The sequence below is a fragment of the Pogona vitticeps genome, chromosome 6 (assembly GCF_051106095.1).
Source record: "Pogona vitticeps strain Pit_001003342236 chromosome 6, PviZW2.1, whole genome shotgun sequence".
In the NCBI taxonomy this organism is placed as follows: Eukaryota; Metazoa; Chordata; class Lepidosauria; order Squamata; family Agamidae; genus Pogona; species Pogona vitticeps.
In genome coordinates this window covers 73,452,207-73,474,993 of record NC_135788.1, presented here as the reverse complement: position 1 = coordinate 73,474,993, position 22,787 = coordinate 73,452,207, and the positions used below count along the sequence as shown (strand labels likewise).

The 22,787-nt window shown below is 42.7% G+C and overlaps 1 long non-coding RNA gene across 2 annotated transcripts; it reads right to left on the bottom strand.

Moving 5' to 3' along the window:
- Positions 1–10,510: 10,510 nt before the first annotated feature.
- Positions 10,511–20,887, bottom strand: LOC140708049 (uncharacterized). 2 transcript variants are annotated; one of them, XR_012088176.2, is made up of 3 exons: positions 20,643–20,887; positions 11,970–12,008; positions 10,511–11,837 (listed from the first exon to the last, which is right to left on the bottom strand). It is a non-coding gene; the product is annotated as an uncharacterized LOC140708049 (long non-coding RNA). The 2 variants fall into 2 exon arrangements; XR_012088177.2 differs by lacking the exon at positions 20,643–20,887 and adding an exon at positions 12,498–16,933.
- Positions 20,888–22,787: the final 1,900 nt, after the last annotated feature.

Here is a 22,787-nt window from a genome sequence, read left to right as displayed (position 1 = left end):
TGAAGAACTTTGGATAGAGGCTCGTAACATTGTCCAGGAGGCAGCAACGAAAACCATCCCAAAGAAAAGGAAATGCAAGAAAGCAAAGTGGCTGTCCAACGAGGCCTTAGAAATAGCAGAGAGGAGAAGGGAAGCAAAATGCAAGGGAGATAGGGAAAGTTACAGAAACTTGAATGCAGACTTCCAAAGAATAGCAAGGAGAGACAAGAGGGGCTTCTTAAATGAACAATGCAAAGAAATAGAGGAAGATAACAGAAAAGGAAAGACCAGAGATCTGTTCAGGAAAATTGGACATATTAGAGGAACATTTTGCGCAAAGATGAACATGATAAAAGACAAAAATGGGAGGGACCTAACAGAAGCAGAAGACGTCAAGAAGAGGTGGCAAGAATACACAGAGGAATTATATCAGAAAGATTTGGATATCCCGGACAACCCAGACAATGTAGTTGCTGACCTTGAGCCAGACATCCTGGAGAGCGAAGTCAAGTGGGCCTTAGAAAGCCTGGCTAACAACAAGGCCAGTGGAGGTGATGGCATTCCAGTTGAACTATTTAAAATCTTGAAAGATGATGCTGTTAAGGTGCTACATTCAATATGCCAGCAAGTTTGGAAAACTCAACAGTGGCCAGAGGATTGGAAAAGATCAGTCTACATCCCAATCCCAAAGAAAGGCAGTGCCAAAGAATGCTCCAACTACCGTACAGTTGCACTCATTTCACACGCTAGCAAGGTTATGCTCAAAATCCTGCAAGGTAGGCTTCAGCAGTATGTGGACCGAGAACTCCCAGAAGTACAAGCTGGATTCCGAAGAGGCAGAGGAACTCGAGACCAAATTGCTAACTTGCGCTGGATTATGGAGAAAGCCAGAGAGTTCCAGAAAAATATCTACTTCTGCTTCATTGACTATGCGAAAGCCTTTGACTGTGTGGACCACAGCAAACTATGGCAAGTTCTTAAAGAAATAGGAGTGCCTGACCACCTTATCCATCTCCTGAGAAACCTATATGTGGGACAGGAAGCAACAGTTAGAACTGGTCATGGAACAACTGAGTGGTTCAAAATTGGGAAAGGAGTACGGCAAGGCTGTATACTGTCCCCCAGCTTATTTAACTTATATGCAGAATACATCATGCGGAAGGCTGGACTGGAAGAAACCCAAGCCGGAATTAAGATTGCCGGAAGAAATATCAACAACCTCCGATATGCAGATGATACCACTCTGATGGCAGAAAGTGAGGAGGAATTAAAGAACCTTGTAATGAGAGTGAAAGAGGAGAGTGCAAAAAACGGTCTGAAACTCAACATCAAAAAAACTAAGATCATGGCCACTGGTCCCATCACCTCCTGGGAAATAGAAGGGGAAGATAGGGAGGCAGTGTCAAATTTTATCTTCCTGGGCTCCATGATCACTGCAGATGGAGACAGCAGCCCTGAAATTAAAAGGCGCCTTCTTCTTGGGAGGAAAGCGATGACAAATCTTGACAGCATCTTGAAAAGCAGAGACATCACCTTGCCAACAAAAGTCCGAATAGTCAAAGCTATGGTTTTTCCTGTCATGATGTATGGAAGTGAGAGCTGGACCATAAAGAAAGCAGACCGCCGAAGAATTGATGCCTTTGAATTGTGGTGCTGGAGGAGGCTCTTGAGAATCCCCTGGACTGCAAGGAGAACAAACCTATCAGTTCTAAAGGAAATCAACCCTGAATGCTCACTTGAAGGACAGATCCTGAAGCTGAGGCTCCAGTACTTTGGCCATCTCATGAGAAGAAAAGAGTCCTTGGAAAAAACCTTGATGTTAGGAAGGTGTGATGGCAAGAGGAGAAGGGGACGACCGAGGATGAGATGGCTGGACAGTGTCTGCGAAGCAACCAACATGAACCTGACACAACTCCGGGAGGCAGTAGAAGACAGGAGGGCCTGGCGTGCTCTGGTCCATGGGGTCACGAAGAGTCGGACACGACTAAACGACTAAACACAAACACAAGGGGGTCTGAAAGCTTTTCAGAACAAAGTTATTTTTAAGGTCCTCCTCACTCCTCTAGGTCCCTCACTCAGGGCCTCCTGAATTCCTGCCTAACTCTCTATCCACTAAGACACCATATCTGTAAACAGGTCATAAAGCCCACCTTCAACCCTCAACTTGACCTTACAGGAAGATCCATCCTGACCAGATGAAGGCTCTGCCTGATTGTTAACTGCCTCTCAATTTGCAGAGGTACAGACCAGGTTGTGACCTCATTCTGACACTGGAGGATTCTGACCTATGGCTAGGCTGGTTAGGAAAATTGTGGGAATTACAGTCAAAGAAAGCAACTTCATCAAGCCCTGATTGGCACGTGATGAGCTTGCCCAAAGTGGCACAGGCCAGCTCTTCCTCCCTAAAGGTACAGTGGAAAATCCATTTCCCAACCTCTGGCTCCACAACCATTCTTCGCAACAATACCCAAAGAAACCAATAGCGCAGGGGTTTCAAACATGCGGCCTGGAGGTAATTTGCGTCCTGCTGGATGATAATTTGTGGCCTCCGCCTTGCCTGCCCCCCCAAAGCACCCACACGTCCTCTGCTGTCAAGAGTAAAAAAAAAGCTTCACCTCGCTCGCTGGCTCTCTCCCAAGACAGCGCCTCTTGCACCCTCCATCCAGAACTGTAGCCTGCCAGCCAGCCTGCCTGTCTGCCAGCTGGCAGGCTGCCGTTCCAGGTGGAGGGTGCAAGGGAGCTGTCTTGGGGGAGAGCCGCGAGTGAGGCATGCTGCCGGCCCTTTTCCCCAAGCTGCTGCCGCACAATACCGGTGGGGGCTTTTCTCCTTTGGCAAGGTGAATTCTGTGAGGGTTTTTAAAAATTTTATGTCATTCCCTCCTCCCCCCCAGCTAGGCGGCTGCCGGCACTCCCTCCCTTCTTCACTTCTTCATCCTGCTGCTGCTGCTGGTGGTGGTGGTAGAGAAGGACCTGGAGGGGGCAGTGGCCGGCGACGAGGGTTTGCAAGCCCCTCCTCCTCTTCAGAGCCCCAGACGGGCTAAGGAAACTCCTGGGTGGCTTCCTCGGGCTCTTGCTCCAGCCTCACCCAGACTCTGCCTCCAGCGGCCCCCAAGTAAATTGAGTTTGAGACCCCTGTTTTAGACAGTCATCTTGTCTCTTTATAAGCCATCAGCTACCTACAAAAGGCTGTCCGGTGACTTCCCAATCTATCTCCAGATGGGTCGCCTTTACCATTCATTTGGCTTATCAGCTTGCTCGACAACCAGCCCCTAGAGTGGTTTGCCCTTACTCCACCAGGGCAGTGGTAGTCTCTACAGCCTTTCTCCATGGTGTACCTCTTCTGGACATCTGTGCCTCTGCCACTTGGGCACAGCCATCCATGTTTAACTGTCATTATAGACTTGACCTCTGGCAGAAGTCTGATGTGGCATTTGGACATGCTGTTCTAAACTCTACCTTGGCGTGTCACCCTGTCTCCAGCTAAGACAGCTTTTTAGTCACCCCTGGTGTGATTCACAGAGGCAACGAAGAAGAAGGATGGGTTACCCACCTGTAATTGTAGTTCTTTGAGTGGACCTCTGTGATTAGCACATCCAGCCCATCCAGACCTCTGTCACACCACTGTTTGCTTACTATTAAGCGGTGGTTAACACAACTGAAAGGAGACGCTTGGCACCAAGGTACTTATGTGGGTGGGGAGAGGCATATTCTAATATGTTTATTGCTACCGCAGAAGCTCTAGAATCTCCTGATGAGGCTCTGCACAGGTGTGGATCACCCAGGGTGTGAATCACAGAGGTCCACTTGAAGAACCATTACAGGTGAATGACCACTTGATTCGTTATTGTGCAGCTGCCTCCCTGATTTTGTCCATCCTCAGATGGTATTGCTACTTCCCTGTGAATGAATTTTTTATTCCTGACTCCGAAGAGAGCACAGCTGAGGAATAAAGCTGAGGCAGATGCAGGGAACTTACAACCAGAGGGAGCAAACAGGAGATTCCCAGGGGAGTCCAAGGGGGAGGCCCCTAACAATTTTTTTTTGTTCTTTGGATACAGTTATGTTACCTGAAGGATTAATATTCTTTATATCCTGGGGATAGGGGCCAAGAGAAGAGGGAGGGAGCTTGACAAGAATAATGACAGGAAGACAATACACAAAACTGTTAGGTTTATAACACTATTCATGTAACATTTATTGATAAGACATAAGACAGGAAATATCAAGAGGCCTCTTACATACTTCACATTTACACTATACTTACATATACATGGACTCTTCCCTGATAATTTATCAGTCTTTCAGTAAGAGCGATGGGAGCAACACTGCAGGGCTGATTGAAGCCCACAGTCTCTTCCTGGGTCATCCTTCTTGTAGGCATCTTCCTGGTGGGCGGTGTCTGTAGACTGAACCTGGGTGGGCGTAAGCATTCAGGAGGAAGATCCCAGTCTCCTGGGTAGGTTCAGTCTGCTCTTGCCAGACAGGAATATTCCTTGCACATGCCCTTTATCACATACCAGCCGGCTTCTCCCCTTTCCAGCCAGTCTTTTCCAGTTCACTTCCCCTTGTTGTATATCTGGACTTCTTGTTCCAATTCACTTCCCCCAATGTCTGGACAAACAACTTTAAACGTTCGCCCACACATACATACAGTTTCTTGTTAATATAGAAACTTTCATCCTTGCAACTCTTTGCAGATTTATATCAGATCACCATCCATCTCCATTTTAGGCCTCGGTGCTGGTCTGTCTGGAACCCACACAATCTCCCTATTACTCATAACAGTTATATATTTGTAGATGCTCCTAGCTACAGTCAAAGTAACAAAATAAAAGGGACAGGCGTTCATAAACAATCAGTTGAAAGAAAAAGCGAGCAGGGATTATGGAGGTTGGAGACAATTCAGTTGTAGTAACCTGCAGAGTTTGTGCTGTTCATCTTTGTCCCTGAGTGTAACACGGCATACACGTGCAACAAGTGTAATCTAGTGGCACTGTTAGAAGAAAAAGTGAGAGAACTGGAGCAGCAAGTGGCCACACTCAAGGCTGTAAGGGAAGATGAAGCATACATTGATAGCAGCTGTCACAGGGGGCATGGGACGTGGAAGAAAACCAAAGCAAAGCAGTGGAGGAGAGTGCTGAGAAGAGTACAAACATAGTGGAGGAACCACCATGGAAAAGAGTCACAGTTAGGAATAAAATAAGAAGAAACTCTTCACCAGTGGAACTGCAAAACCGCTTTCAGATGCTTGAAGAAGAGTCTGCTGGACAGCATGCAGAGGATACCCCACAGGAGGAGATCAGAAGGGCTGAAGCTCAGCAAAATACAGCCACCTTGCAAAAAGAAGAGTACTTGTAGTAGGTGACTCCCTACTGGGTGGAATTGAAACGAAAATATGCCGGGAAGATCCATGGACTCTCCACGTATGCTGTCTCCCTGGAGGTCAGATAAGGGATGTGACAGAAGGACTGCCATCACTCATAAAACCCACAGATACATATCCCTTTCTTCTTCTCCATGTGGGAACAAACGACACAGCTAAGAGGAGCTTTGAAGAAATCATGTCATATTTTGAAGCTCTGAGAAGGAAACTCAAGAGCTTTGGGGCCCAGATATTTTTTTAATGCCTCCTACAAGTACTCGAGGGGATGTGGTGGCGCTGTGGGCTAAACCGCAGAAGCCTGTGCTGCAGGGTCAGGAGACCAAGCAGTCGTAAGATCGAATCCACGCGACGGAGTGAGCGCCCGTCACTTTGTCCCAGCTCCCACCAACCTAGCAGTTCGAAAGCATGCAAATGCAAGTAGATAAATAGGGACCACCTCGGTGGGAAGGTAACAGCGTTCCGTGTCTAAGTCGCACTGGCCATGTGACCATGGAAGATTGTCTTCAGACAAAACGCTGGCTCTATGGCTTGGAAACAGGGATGAGCACTGCCCCCTAGAGTCGAACATGACTGGACAAAAATTGTCAAGGGGAACCTTTACCTTTACCTTACAAGTACTCGGAAGAGGAATAGAAAGGGAAAGGAAAATATTCCAAGTGAATGACTGGCTACAAAAGTGGTATCGACATGAGGAATTTGATTTTAGGGACCATGGGCTAAGCTTCCTGGAAAAAGAATTGCTAGCAAGAGATGGCTTGCACCTAACAAGGACTGGCAAGAGTATGTTTGGCCACAGCATGAAAAACTTCATCAGGAGGGCTTTAAACTGAATTGGAAGGGGGAGATGCAAGCACAGAGTTAAAGACAGCTGAAGCCTTAGTCACAATAAGAGGAACAGACCAGACTGTTCAAATAGGGGTCAATAGTAGCAATAACATTAATAGTAATATTCATAAAAATGTACAAAGAAAAACAGGCCAGAAATCACACAGTGTCTATATACGAATGCTGGAGTATGGGAAACAAGAAGTGGAAGTTTTAGTTCAGAGGGGCAAATATGACTTCAGGAATAACTGAAACTTGGTGGGACGACATCCACAACTAGAATACAGCAATTGAAGGATATAAATTGTTCAAAAAGAACAGAGAGAATATAAAGGGAGGTGGAGTTGCAGTATATATTAAAAATATGCATTTCTGCACAGAAATGTATGAGGAGATTGGATGTCCCATTGAGAACATCTGGATCAATCTAGCTGGGGCCAAAAACTTGGGAAGTACTGTTAGGATCTGGCCCACACTGCCCTGGCAGCTGCAGGATCAGGGCCAACCAGACCTAGGAATGGCTTGATGGTTGCAGGCTAGGGCCCTGACTTGTGTAGCAGCTGTTGGGCCAGTCATGAAGCTCACCTGGAAACTTGGAGGGAAGACCTATTTAAGGAGTGGTTCTTCCTCCCATATATTGCCTCAGCAACAAAGGTCTTCAGCTATGCTGTGTCTTGCTGCTACTGAGTTCTGGAGTCCCTGTGTTCCAGTGCTCCTGCCTCTCCTTGTCTCCAGCATCTCTGTGTCTGGACTCCAGTGTTCCTGTACCCAGGAGTCTAATTTGTTCCTCCATTGACAAATTAGGATAATAAAATATTGCTTTTGGCTTATTTGAGAATGGCAACCAGGGCTGCAATTTCCATTAAGGTCAAGATATTGACCAGACCTTTAGCGAAGTGACTTGTCATGTCTTGCTCATGTTGTACAAAGTCAGCTTCCTTTCTCGAGTAAATCCACCTCATAATCCTCATTTACTCCTGCTTTTAATTTTTTCCGATATGGTCTTTTTATCACTAGTATTTTCTTCTCATGATACATTAAAAATATTATTGCCTCAGATTGTACTGCAAAAGCTATATTAAAAATAAAAAGCTGACAGCAGGAACAGCTGATATCTCAAGAAACCTAAATAGCAGCAGCACTAAGATGTGAAAGTATGGAAGGTGACCAGCAGATACCTATAAAGGAACGTCACCTAATGACACCCACCCACAGAGCACAGTACTAGGATCCACATTTGCAGATCATGCACTGGAACAAACAAAAATGCAGAACAAAAATACACCACCACCCAGCAGTAGTATTAACAAAATGGAAAATAAGGATTTTTGTCCCACTTGATTCTCTTGACGCTAGTTTCAGCCCCACATGTATAATGACTAGGCCAGTACACCAGTCTTATGGGTGCAAAGAAAGTTGAACCAATGGTCTGCGTGGCAGACTCTCACTTGCCCTCTTCTTCTGGAATTCATCCACATAACTATCTAAAAGGAGATCACCAAGACATGAAGAACATTTCTGTCTCTTGTTCCTCTTACTGCTTGTTCAGAGAGGGCTGGTAGACAGGCAGTTATGCCAACAATGAAGTGCCTTGTGGGAATGTACATTTCCCATGGAGCATGAGAACCCACAACAGAGTTATTCTGGCATTTCTCCCTGGACTTCTAAGTATGAATGTTATTGGGTAATGTGGTAGAGCTAACTCTCAGGGTTTCCCATAATTAAACAGAGAATAATGCAGTCTCCATGTTAAACAAGTGAGAAAGTCTGGGCCCTTGGGAATTAATAGCAAGAGTAATTATTGTCAATTATTTTGAAAGACTGCTTCAACTCTTAGATGGAAACAGACAGCTGCCTTGATAAAAATAAAAAGCAACCCTAATGATACCAAGTCAAACAAAGAGGGATGGAAGTTGTCTTGTTGTTTACAGAGCCAATCAAACTTTATTTTAGCCCCCATTAAATAATATGCCAGATACCATGATAAAATGTGCTATCCTAGTAGTGCCTGGCTCTGCTGTATGTGACCTGGAAGGACTAGAGGCCTCAATGAATACTTTTGCCACCTCATGTCCCCAAAATAGATTTCTTTCATTATTTTTTATAGGATTGCAAACCTCCCCAGTTTTGTGATATTTTTTAAAAAGGTCTTGCCAAACATAAATAGATCTTGCATTGATATCATAGGTTGGAAGGAGCTGTGACTGGAAGAGAGAACTATCATATCCCTGAACTGTTGTTTGTTAACACTGCAGCTTAGAGCTCAGGATGAAGATGAAAAAAAAAAAAAGATTTGTAACTTTCGATGCTGGACTCTAGCGGGCTCACACCTCTGCTGGTGATTGAGAGGAGTCAACCAAGGAGAAATTTTGGAGGAATTCTCGTGGGTGAAATACAAGATTTTTGTGCTTATTTTACATATCAGTTGGATGAGGTGTTTGTGTGTCTTTCATAATATGATCATTCATGTCACAGTGGGCATTTCTCTCCTCCACCCCTAGGCTTCCCACACTTTGGTTGCAGTCCAGGAGAAGGTGCCACCAGGCAAATCTTTCACAGGGCTTTTTGAGATCTGCAAAGGTGGTACCCAGGCAAGCTGTACAGTGATGAAGAATGTGAGAGTCAGTGATACCTTTTATTGGACCACTGAAAAATCAAGCAAATCACTGGCTTTTGTGGGGGAAAAAAATCCACCTCATCAGGCTAAGCACTGCCACTTCATAGATAGCACAGAAAAACTGTAGATAAGAATCCCCCAAAAATTGATTGATGTTTGTGCCAAATTTGTTTGTCAAATATCATCTGAAGAATGTGGTCTCAAGCACTATCCCTTGCAGTAGGGGTCAGGGAACTGTTTTACTTTTTACCCCTTAGAAAATTTATATACACCGACATTACCCCCTTGATTTGAAAGGAAGGATCTCGGTCACACGTGGTCAGTTGAGTGCCGCCGACTGCACCGGGGCTGCCCAAGCCCAGGCTGCCTCCTCCTCCTCTGCCACCACCTGGCGGGGCCGCACTCAGTCCTTGGCCCTGCAAGGGCAGCTCCCTTTCCCCACCAGCAGGTGACTCCTGGGCGGCCGTCAAAGAGCAGCAGGTGGCTCACCCGCCGGGGACACCCAGCACCGCCTCATGCTCCAGCACCAACACTGGCTCTGGTGGCTGCTCGCCGGGGCGGCCACATCAGGCCTCGGCATCAGGGCTCCCATGGACCTCACCATCGAAGCGCCATGACAGCTGGCACATGGAGGGCAAGAGGCTCCACCAGGCCTGGCCGGCCATCGCGGAGGTGCCACCAAAGGAAGCCGCTGCCGCCCAATGGGCTCCTCTGGGAATGGGGATGGGGCATGGGGCGGTGGCGGCATCCCGGCACCGGGAGGCTGAGCCTGGTCCTGGATGCCATCATGGCTGTGCCTTCCCCTATCCGCTGCGATCCACCTCTCCAGGCACTGGAAGGAGAGGCTCCTCCTGACTGGGGTGCTCTGGCCACTCCCCACAGCCCCACCCTACGCCATGGCCTGCCCCACTGCCACCTCGGCTGCTGTACGCTGCTGGCTGGGATCCATCATCAGCCACCAGCCGCCGTGGCTCAGTTGCAGCCAGGCCAGAGAAGGGGGTGGGAAGGGGGCGATTGGGCAACCAGGGACCCCTCTGGGCAGAGGAGGAGGAGGAGGGAAGGGGGTTAGGGTTGCGTCCTCATTACCCCCAGGATTTTCATTTTTACCCCATTTGGGGTAATTTACCCCTGTTCTCTGACCACTGCCTTGCAGCATGGTTGAAATTTTCCACCCCTCTCTTAAGACAAAGAGTTACTCTGTGACTAACTGCCACCATGCACCCACATCACCTGCTTCCAAAACACAATGTTTCTTTTTGGCTGTGGGGCTGGGGAAAATAATTTTGTAGTAAAAATAACTGGGTAGTACATACCCACTACCACCTTACAATTTATGATTAGCTCAAAAATATAACCAAAGAAATGCTAAAGGCCCTGAGAATGAAGAAGGAAAATGGAAGCCTTTTTCATGGGGAAATAAAACTTTTGGGGAAATGGAGAACAAATTATTTCACAACATTTGCTTCAACTTTTCCCAGAACTGGGAGTAACACTGCCCTTCCTTATGCCTCCTAAAGGTTAGTGAGAAGGTGCTGTGATACAGAAACACTATATCTACAGTCACTCCTCCAAAATGTAACATTTTGTAGATTTGGAGAATGAGCTAAACCCTAAAGCATTTCTCTGAAGTCATTTTTCTGAGAAACATTCTGGTAATTTTCTTTTTTCTTACTGTTCCCAAAACAGAAGGAAAGTTTGATTGGCTGTTTACAAAATTTTTCCACTATTTTATTTTTATTTGGTGGAGGCCTCTCTGTCACCAACAACAGTGCCCTAGAATGACATAAAGTTCAGAGGATTATGGAGGAAGCAAAATGGTGGTCAGGTTGTCAACACAGTAGTCATTATTGCAATGGTAGTACTAAAAACACAAACTCCTAGGGTGGCAAGACAGAATAAAGCTCTGCTTAAACAACTGATAATGGCAAGCTTCATCTATGAGAAATTGTTTAATTTCTCTTTCTCCCAGCTCCTCTGTTTAGAAACAGGACAGAGAATTTCAAATGGCCATTTATGTGCAACTCTAGTTGAAGGTTGGGGTTAGAAAGGTCTCTACTGAACATTGCCTATTGCTTTCACTCCCTTACTGATGGCTCCAAGTTCTCCAACAGACAGACACAATAGCTTATGATAGCTCTTCATTGTATCCTATTGTAAATAGTACCTGTAACAGGTCAGCAATGAGGCTGAGGTTGGTATGGATTTTCTGCCAAAGATCAGTCACTGAAAATGTAGGTGAAGTTGCTGCAAAGTTAAAACTGTTTTAAACTCCTCTCCTCTCAGACTTAATCCTGCATTCAGGTTTGCCGAGAAGCCTCCCATTCTATTGAGAGTTTCTTAAAACTAGCAGTTAGATCTGCTGTCCTATTGAGCTTTCTTGCTTGCTTGCTTGCTTGCTTTCTCACTTGTTAATATTGAAAAACTCAAAAAGATTAAAATTTTCACATGAAGTAAGAGGTAGGTTAGAAAATTAAGTGTCTCCTCAATTCACTGGTACCTTGGCAGGATTAACAAGTGTCTGCCGCTCACTGCATAGGATGTGTCACATGGTGAAAGGTTTATGTCCTGTAACTTAGTCTTGAATCCTTTTTCCTGCTGTTGTTTCAAACCATGATGACCTGTATTTCATTGCTTTCTATGGACCACACCAGACTTTCTCTTTATTCTTCTTAGTCATGGCAACTGCATCTGCAATATGCACTACATACTTTGTCTTGTGGCTCTGCACAGCTGAGGTTCTCTCACTGCCCTAGTTTTACTCATTGGCCCATTGCAGCACATCTTCTACATCAGACGGCTCAGTTGGACGAGAGGGTGCCTGCTGGCAAACAACCTCCTCCCCCCCCCCCCCCAGTCCCTCAGTCAGACTGTGTCCTGCTGTGTGCATCTCTTCCTTCACCAGCTGGAATAATAAAGCACATCCATCCAGATGGCTTCCTGGGCTTTCCTCCTTTTGTTGTCCGTCAGCCAAAGCTGCATTGCAACCTGACAGTTTCTGGTCAGTAGTGCATCAGGTTCCTGTGGCCTTGAGTGCTAAACAAAAATGAAAGTGGATATTATCTGCTTTTGAAGAGAGAACAGCATAGTCACTTGTAGAAATGAACAGATGTTTCATTCCTATTCACTGTGAATTTCTTTTTCCAATTTATTTCATTGATATCTTACCTTTCTGACTTCAAATATTTCTCAGGGCGGCTATTAGCACTGAAATATAAGGTGAAATGTAACATAATAATTAAAATACACAAATAAATGAATTTAAAACACATCAACTGAAAAAGTTCACAGCACCCAGCTAAAGCCTACATTTATGTCAGCTTATGCCAAACGTACTCTTCATTTAACCTCTGTGAAACACTGATGGGCGTTTACTGCATCTTGCCTTAAATTAGTTAAATTCCTGGAAGCTTTCAGGAAAAACTTAGATAATCACCTGACAGATATGATTTGATTGTATTCCTGGTTGGACAGTATCATCAAAGCTACCAACATGATTTTGACCTAACTCCGGGAGGCAGTGGAAGACAGGAGGGCCTGGTGTGCTCTGGTCCATGGGGTAACAAAGAGTGGGACATGACTTAACAACTAAACAACAACAAAAGCCTGGGTCCCTTCTCCAGCTACCCCCAGATAGCCCTTGCTCAGTGGGTTGATGGTACTTGTCTCAGGTAACTCGCTCAAAGTCCACATTACCTTGAGTGTGCTCTGGGGTATATCACGGAGTAGCAGGAGTGCATGAAGGAGAGAACTCATCTGGGCAAAGCAGAGGACCACCCTTGAACTGCTTACAAGGTAGGAGAGAGTGCCGTTGGTGCTTCTTGTGACAACAGGTTCAGCATAACTTCTCTCAGTACTCGCCTAGTCTCATCCCACCGAACTTGAGTCACTTCCTCAGGAGGAATCAACAACTCCTCCCAGTTCCCAGTAGCTGGGTTCTGTTGGTGGATCGTCTCACATCCCTCTGTAGAGGGCTCCTGTAGCATCGTCTCCTCCTGTGTCTCAAATACATCCCAATCCTGTGGATCTTCCCAGGTGTCTTCCTCACTATCTCTGCAGTCCTCCAGGCTCATCCAGGTAGTTTATAGGGTGTCATCCATGGCACCTCTCCAATCTAAAGGTGAGCTGCAAGTTTGAAAGTGTGCCCTTTATCCCGAGAAAGGTGGAAAGTCCACTTCCCATGGATCAGGCTCACACCCTAGTAAGTAGGTAACACTAGAAACAATCAAATCACAGAATTACAAAGCAGGAAGATACCTCAGAGGTCACCAAATCCAACCCCCTTGCCAAAGCAGGAAAGTCACATAGTCCTTTCCTCTGAGCTAGTGGACTCTCCTTCAGCTCCTAACTTCTTTTTTAAAATCTCTACTGAAGGAGAGTTCACCGCCCTGAGAGGCAGTCCATCTCAATGGCAAACAGCTCTTCCTGTCAAATTCTTCCCAAAGTTTAGGCAAAAATCTCCATTCTTGTAATTGGAATCCATTACTCAAGGTCCTGCCCCAGGTCATTCTCCTGAAGTCACAAACAGACTTTCCTGAGAACTGTTCCAGGGTTTTGTTTGTTGTTCAGAATGAACTAATTCTCTCTCTAGCATACACAGCTCTACCCAAAATCAGTCAGAATATACTTAGATATGAATGCATCCCCTGTTTAATAAAAAACAGATGCTGCAGCAATGAAACAAGGAAAGGAATAGAAATAATTCCCCTTTTTTCTTCATTATTTGTTGATGGCTGCATTTTTCATTGGTTCCATATTTAATTATTTCTCAACATTTCCTTCTCCAGAAGCCAATTAGGTCATATATTATTGGCTATTTTTCTTAATATTAAGAATGCAACTTTCATAAATTAAATTATAGAGGAAATTGGGGTTATTTCTTTGACATTTATTTAAACTATTGATGTATGATGCCCAGGTGTTTTGATAATTCAAAGATTTTGGCAGCAGTTTGAATTGAACTTTGTATGATTAAAGCCCATCTATCCTTTCCTGAATTATGTTATCTCTCAATCAAATACCATTTTAAAGAGGAGTAGTAGCCTGTGTGTAACAACACTCCTTAGATGAATAGAGACCAATAAACAATATTTTTGCAGTCCTGAAGGTTATGAAGTCTTATTATGGAAAGCTTTCCTTTCAGTATAAAAGGCAGGCAAGGGAGAGGCACACACAAGTCTAATGATCAGTTTGGCTGTTCTTTGGCTAAAACTACCTGAAGTTACATACCCTCCAACCTTTAGTTCATCAAATAAAAGAGGGAACTGAACTAGTATGCTTAGTTAAAAAGAGGAGGAATTTTCTGAGAGGACCTTAAAGCACTTCTCACTTTGGATATGTACTTTGTTGGGGATACAGTATATGGAAATTTGAGCCAGTTCTTCATGAGGATGGTACTGATTACATGCATTTTTCTGCCACTCTGCCATAATACCAGTTCTAACTGTATATTTGTAAATTGTCAGATTATTCCAAAGGTACCACATGGCATCTATCACTCATTTCTCTCAAGGAAAATTAGCATCTGAAATCTCCTACTACTAAGGGTTAAATCAGACAGTAGCTAGAATCCTATTGGTGTTTGCATAAGATTTGCATAACTTGCCACAGTTAATTGTAGCTAATAGATGAGATGGTTAGGGTGCATGAAGAAATACATGACCAGACTCACAAGCAATAGGTTTCTTGTCAATTAGTTGCAATTAGCCATGGTAAGTTATGCAGACCTTATATGAATAGCAATATGATTCTATATATGTTTAACACAGTTTTAGCTCAATTGAATGATGAAATATGTATGCTTACCATAGCATATAATTTTTCTCACCTTTTATCTCACATTTAATATGCTTTGCAAACATGGCAAGTCTTGTTGTGAAAACATTTATATCTAAGGACTCCTGTTATAGGAATTTAAAAAGACTGACTGATGGACATGCAAATTCCTATAAATGTCAAGTTTGACCACCAAGAGATTGGGGACATAAAATGAAATCTACCAGCAGTTAGTAACTAGGCAACTTTCAGGCAACTCCACTCACTTGAATGATACAATCTAGTGCATTGGATTATACAGTCGGGTGCACATTGTTACAGAAATAACTTTGTAGCACATGCTTTTATGAAAGTTCCAAGAAACGGTTCCATAAAAGTTCCCTGCTTCCTTCTGTGCACTGGGGTTAAAAGTAGCACATTGTTCTTGAAAGTAACACCCTTTTATTTCAGCTCAGCGGTCTCCCAAAATAATAAAGTATAGAATGACCCTGCTACAATTTTAGTCCTGATTTCTCTATGACCAGAAAAGTCTAAAATTACATATGTGTGATTACATGTGGCTTTTCCAGCCATGTATTCAACAGCTGACTATGGAAGGAGTCTCCATTGAAGAAGTGTGAAATGACACTAGTTTCTAAACATATTGAGATCCTGCATTTAAAAACCATAAATTGAGAGTAAAATTATAAATCAGAATAATTTGGAAGGAAGGAAGGAAGGAAGGAAGGAAGGAAGGAAGGAAGGAAGGAAGGAAGGAAGGAAGGAAGGAAGGAAGGAAGGAAGGAAGGAAGGAAGGAAGGATGTCAGTGTACCTAGGATTTTGCACATTGTGTAAATTCCTCATATTTTTATTTCAAGGTTCAAAGTGAATTTATTGATTTCCCAATACAGATTCGGATGTTCTTATCACATAGTTGTGGTTTTGCGAATGCATTGGCTTGGGGCATATTTTTAAATAGTCTGCTGGGTGTAGCTGATTGCAACTGGTAGAAAGCCTAAGACATACCTGGCTATGAAACGAGCCATTGTTAAGTTCCTGCTTCACATTCCTTCATATTAACAATATAAGCCACCAGGGAGGCCTATTTAAAACAGCCCAGCTGTTTCTTCAGAGATTTCCCACTGACAGATCTACTGCTTAGCTGAAATATTTTGAATGTGAAAATGTTTTATTGTTCCTTGTCCCCTGCTACGTTTTTGGTTTTAGAGACTCCATGTTTATAAAAGCTGGTCAAGAATTTGCAGAGGAGCTGTTATTTCAACTGTTCTTTGTTTTGTCTGAAATTTTCACACAGCCCTGCAAGTTTTGATTGCAGAAACAGGTATGAAAATAATAAGAGAGTTTTGAGTTTGGATGGACATGACATCATTGCCTAGCTATTCAATCAGTCTTCTTTAATATAATTTCTAGAGCATGAACTGGAGAGAGAATTAGCAAGCCAGACGGCTGCTCCACCTCTGAGTTTTTGTTAGTGACAGAATTGACACACTCCATTGACTCAGATTTTCTGTCACAAAATTCTTTAAAAAAAAAAAAAAGGCTCTTTTTGGCTTCTGAGTAATTGTTGAGTTTTTTTTCCCCAATGCAGTAAATTAAAGCTTTGTTGGCTATTCTAATGGAGACAAATTTACTTAGACTGGAGATCACAATAGGATTTCAATAAAATAAAATTGCTTAAAGCCTTTCCAATTAATAGAACAAAATCTGGCTGCTTTCATAGGTTTATACTTTTTTTGTATGCAAGACAAATAACTTTTGTTCAAGCTAGATGTCTTGCAGGAATCTTTTAAATTATTTCTAACTATACTAAAGCGTCCTGCAAAGATTAATAAATGAACACTTTTACTCATATTGCTGCATTTTGTTCTGAGTGATATTCCAGGTTACAAACTAGGTCAGTTCCATCCAAATTCTGGAGCAAACAAATTCTTCCATTAGCCATCCTTTTCACATGCATATTCATCAGGCAAGTTTGAATAACAGGATCACAAGTGATGACTACAGAAAAACTACACAACTTTACTGTTGACAATGAAGAAACTGAAATAGTTAGAAATTTTCTATACCTTGGTTCAATTATCAATTCAAATGGAGATTGCAGCCAAGAAATCAGAACATTGTGACTCAGAAAGGCAGCAATAAAGGAAATAGAAAAGATGTGTCACTGGAGACTATGACTAAGAACATCCACACTCTTATATTTCCAATCGCTTAGTACAGGTCGGAAAGCTGGACAATAAAGAAAACTGACAGAAAAAAATGATTCATTGAAATGTGGGGCTGGAGGTGAGCTTTCCAGATACCCTGGACTGACAAAAAGACAAATAAGTGAAGCTTAGATCAAATCAAGCCTGAAATATTTTGTGAGCAAAAACGTTGAAATTGAGGCTGTCCTAGTTTGGGCATAACATGAGAAGGCAGGATTCTCTGGAAAAGACAATGATGCTGAGAAAGGTGGATTGCAAGAAGGAAAGGAGGAAGACCAAATACGAGATAGACAGACTTTCTAAAGGAAGCCACAGGCTTCAGTTTACAAGAGATGAACAGGGCAGTTGAGGAAAGGACATTTTGGAGATCACTCATTCAGAGGTCAGAGACAACTTGATGACACATAACAGCAACAACAGAACTGGCATTTCTTGGGCTGCTTGTCTTTTGCTAAGTATTGTGAACTTCATTTTCTTAGTATCCATTTTGGATAGTGTCCGTTATTATATTAACTTTACTGTGCAACACTTGCATATCATCTAAATTGTTAGTTAGTAATACAGTATTATATAAATATCTAACAAAAATGAAAAAAAAAAGCTGTATGGTTCTTTGCAAAAAAAAAAAAAAAAGACTGGGTGATATTCTTATTGGATATGAAAACTTGCATTTTGTAATATTCCAGTGATCCAACAGAGGTATTCTCCACCTTTGATTTCAAAATGCACATCTGATGTTGTTGATACCCGCTCTTCTGAAAAAGCAGCAAGTGTTTTTGTGAAGTATTGAAAAGCAGCAGCAAGAGCACACATCCTATGGTATTCTTTTCATTTTGATGAGTTCAGTCATAGGATCTTGAACTTTCACTGCAACTTTTCGGTTGCCATTATATATTGCCAATTATACAAATATATCCCCATTATGAGCTTTGCTCACTAAGAACTCTATCAGCTCGCCATGTTGGACTTTGTTATACAATCATTTTAACCATGAATTGGTTTGATTTGCTTCTCTACCTTTCTTTTAGTAGTTCTTTCATTTTGTTCACTGGCTTCTATCTTAGAACTATATTTGGTAAGGTATTTGATGACATGTTTTTCTGTAACCCAACTGTTATTTGTACATGAGCCTTTGCTCATAACTCTTCACTGGTTACTTTTTACAGCAAGAGTGTCTTCATAATATTTCCCCAGACAGTTGTTTTGAAATGTCTCTAGTTCTGATAGAGAGCAGTCCCATAACTGTTTAAAACATCCACCACACTTTTATTTATACAGCAGTTATGTATCAGCGGTTGTTGAAAGGTCGTTTATAGCCCTTCCTGAAAGTCCAAAAGAAAGAAGTAAAACATGCAGGTCTGGTTTGTTAAATAAAAATAATAATAATGGCAGTTTGCATTCAACATGTTGTACTGAATTGTCTACCTACTTCTTACTTACTCTACACAAAAATTAGTGAAACAAAGAAATAATCAATCTCCAAAGGAGGACTGGATATTATTAGGAAATTATGTCCACATCAAAGTCAGTAGAGAGATGACATGAATCAAGCACAAGTGGAACTGATCTTACAAAATCCTTGAGGAAAACTTAATTATGGAATACTCTGCTAACAAGAAAATTGCTCCAATTGTTATACTGGGTTGTCTCCATATTTGTATGCATTCTAAACATTTTGATCTAATTATTAGTAAAATGAACTCAATTCTTGTCCTTGAAAATAGTAGGAATGCACTGTTTTTACATAGAATCCACATGAGTATTGTCTGAACATCACTTCCACCTGGAGAAAATACTGTCATGATTGTTGTTGTTGTTGTTTAGTTGTGACCCCATGGACCAGAGCACGCCAGGCCCGCCTATTTTCCACTGCCTCCCGGAGTTGTGTCAAATTCATGTTGGTTGCTTCGCAGACACTGTCCAGCCATCTCATCCTCGGTTGTCCCCTTCTCCTCTTGCCTTCACACTTTCCCAATATCAGGGTTTTTTCCAGGAAGTCTTCTCTTCTCATGAGATGGCCAAAGTATTGGAGCCTCAGCTGCAGGATCTGTCCTTCCAGTGAGCACTCAGGGTTGATTTCCTTCAAAATGGATAGGTTTGTTCTCTTTGCAGTCCAGGGGACTCTCAAGAGTCACCTCCAGCACCATAATTCAAAAGCATCAATTCTTTGGTGGTCAGCCTTAATTATGGTCCAGCTCTCACTTTCATACATGGCTAGTGGACGAACCACAGCTTTGACTATGCGGACCTTTATCGGCAAGATGATGTTTCTGCTTTTTAAGATGCTGTCTAGATAGATAGATAAAATTTTATTACAGTCAAAAGACCAGCCACAAATAAAACATCAAAATATATACTGTAAATATACAGAAGTATACAAATAATATTGGGATCAAATGCAAAACAATAATCGGTTCTGAGGTGAACAACAACAGCATCGAAGCATCTCCCCTAAAGCAATCCCAAAATGTCTAGCAAACCATGCTCTAACTACAGAGGCACATCCACTTTTAGGGTCCTTTTTCTAATGCCCATTGCAGCAGTAGGAAATTTGGCAACGCTATGTGTAAGCATGGGATTGGCGTCAGACAGCAGCACATGCATACATTGTTGCTCTGTACAACCAGGAAATCAGTCAATCAAAGGGGAAACAAGTTGTTCACGTACTTCCTTGTAATATGTGCAGCACAACAGGACATGTTCAGTTGTTTCTATCTGCTCCATTCCACATGGGTTAGGTTTGTCATCACTTTCCTCCCAAGAAGCAGGCGTCTTTTAATTTCGTGGCTGCTGTCACCATTTGCAGTGATCATGGAGCTCAAGAAAGTAAAATCTGTCACTGCCTCCATATCTTCTCTTTGCCATTGTCATGGCACTCATGACAGTGGCAAAGATGGGACCAGCGGCCATGATCTTAGTTTTTTTGATGTTGAGCTTCATACCATTTTTGCGCTCTCCTCTCACCCTCATCAAGAAGTTCTGAAAGCCATCATGTTGTCAGTTTGCTGTTTGATCTATTCAACTGTAAATAAATAAAATGTTTTTATTCTTTCTCTTAAAAAAAGAAGTTCTTTAATTCCTCCTCACTTTCTGCCATCAGAGTGGTATCATCTGCATATCTGAGGTTGTTGATATTTCTTCTGGCAATCTTAATTCCAGTTTGGGATTCATCCAGTCTTGCCTTTCACATGATGTATTCTGCAAATAAAAAGGGAGACAATATACAGCCTTGTCGTACTCCTTTCCCAATTTTGAACCAATCAGTTGTTCCATATCCAGTTTTCTAACTGTTGCTTCCTGTCCCACGTATAGGTTTCTCAGGAAATAGATAAGGCGGTCAGGCACTCCCATTTCTTTAAGAACGTGTCATAGTTTGCTGTGGTCCACACAGTCAAAGGCTTTTGCATAGTCAATGAAGCAGAAGTAGATGTTTTTCTGGAACTCTCTGGCTTTCTCCATAATCCAGTGCATGTTAGCAATTTGGTCTCTAGTTCCTCTGCCTCTTCAAAATCCAGCTTGTACTTCTGGGAATTCTTGGTCCACATATTGCTGAAGCTTACCTTGTAGGATTTTGAGCATAACCTTGCTAGCGTGTGAAATGAGTGCTAGAGTGTGAAATGAGTACTGTCATGATACTTGCTACCAAAGACAAAATCTGTAGTTAAGGAAAGCTGAAATTACTATTACAAGAAATCACTCTGGCAAAGAACCTAGTCATTTTCAAAGAGAGATTAGGTACCAATATAAAATTACATGAGTAAAGAACCTGTGAAACTTTGAACTGCAACAATGCTTACATCGCATTAGATTCCTTGGCATCCATTATTAAGAAAAATAAAGAACAAAACTCAAACTTACCTCTCCTCCAAAAAGAAAGACTCTTCCCACATATACCCACACTGTGCAGAAGATACACAGTATATCTGCAAGCAACAACAACAGCAAACCTACCTTGCACTTACACTGGATTGTAAATGCAGTTGTATATTGAGCTATCTGGAGTGAAGACAGGGAGGGTGGGATGATAGGATGATGACATGCCAATCCCATCGGCAGTGTGCTTTGCAGATGGACCAGGTGAGCCACCTTGTCTGCTGCTTTCTGTCTTTATTTTACAAGTTTCCTACAGCTGAATTTGTCAGGACTAACACCCTCACCAAAGTGCAGGTGATAGTGATGGCAAGAGAAGGCTCACACTGCCCCCCCGCGGGGCCAGAGGGGGCAAAATCACCACATTCTGGGACTCTTTTGAGGCTTGGGATGCTTCGGAAGAGTCCCTGAAGGTGGTGACTTCACCCCCTCTGGCCCCCAGGAGGGCAGGGTGAGCTTCCATAGGGTCCTGGAACACACCCTAGCCTCCCAAGGGTCCATGTCTGCCTTCCAGGACCCTTGGGAGGCTCCCCCACTCCCATAGGGCCAGCAGGGGCAAAATCACCATCTTCTTGGACTCTTTTGAGGCTTGGGAAGCTTCAAAAGATTCCCTGAAGGTGGAGATTTTGTCCCTCTGGCCCCCGGGGGGGTTGGGTGAGCCTCCAAAGGGTCCTAGGGTGTGTTCCATAAGACAGACCTCTCCATAAGGCTCATCAAATTAGGAGAAGAAAAAAGATTAATACAGTACCAGAAATCTCCCCCCTCTTATAATGTTCTGTGATGGTGTGACTTTTGGTAATTAAAGACTCTGATTGGTTAATATAGTTAACCAATTGATTAACAGTAGTAGTACTACCTCCAACAACAACTGCCTTGCTCATGATTTTGCAATTACCTGGCATGGTTCTAGCATCTAATATGAAAAACCAATGCCTTCTAATTGTAGTGCTGATGATGGCAAGGCTGAATACGCAAGGCAGCCCTATCCTCTATTAATGTTTATGATCCTGTTTTATAATGAGTCATAGCATTGATCCACCTAGCTTAGTACTACCCTGAACATCAGGGGCTCTTCTATGTCTTAGGACTTTGTTTTACTGAAAATAAGAACTGCTGTTGAACTGGGTTCTATTTTGTTTTATGTCAGGATTTTGTTCTTTTGGTAAACAGGGACTTAAATTTTAATATTGTAATGGAAGTGCAGAGTCACAAATGTAGAGTAAAAGCCAATGTAATGTCTAACAGCATACAGGTGAAACAAGCTGATATAATGCTTGATTATTAAGCAAGACCAGCTATAATGGTGAAATGTGATAGGTTGTTCTGGGTATAAATGTAACAGAGACAGAACAGACCTTTGCCACTCAGCAGTAAATCTGGTGGTCATTTGCTTCCATGCTATTATTGCTCTGAATGTTGTTATGCCAAATGTATATTGCCTTGTATATACAGTATGTGTAGCCATATCTAATACACTATATTATAATCACTAAGAACTCTCTCATGTCGTTTTCTCCCCACCTCTAAGTCTCTTACTTTGCTATATAAGTAGGAGGAATGGAAGCAATCTGATAAGAGGCTCTGTATAACTAGTGTCCTTAGCTCCAAGTCTTGTCTTTTGTAACAGAGTGTTCTTGCCAAGCTTCACATTCAACCAGACTCTAAGAAGTTTTCTTGAGGCCAGAGCCTCATCAAGCCTCTGGAGCTTTTGGCCCCACCCCAACATTTTAATGGTTAAGATAAGATATTTCTGTGATGCAAAAAGAAACATGGATTATTTTGCCAGGGAAGCATGTTTTATTTCTGGAAAGTGATGTAAAATGCTCTTACTCCAAAGGGTTATTTATTTTAGCATGCATTTGAAACCCAATTCATTTCAATTGCTTTTGCATATGTAAACCCCTCTTCAATCAGAAAAATGCTCCAACCCTGAGATCTGATTGCATTTAAAGTGGTGACAGGTGCTTCCGTCCTTCCTTCAGGCCCTTCATGTCCCTTCTTTTTAAAGGGATCTCTTCTAGTGTCTCTCACCACATCTTACCTAGATTTACTCCTCATCATTTTCACCAGGTGACCTCAAGTTCCAAGATACATAGTGGTGTAAAAATTCCCTTTAGCTGATTGTCAGACTAG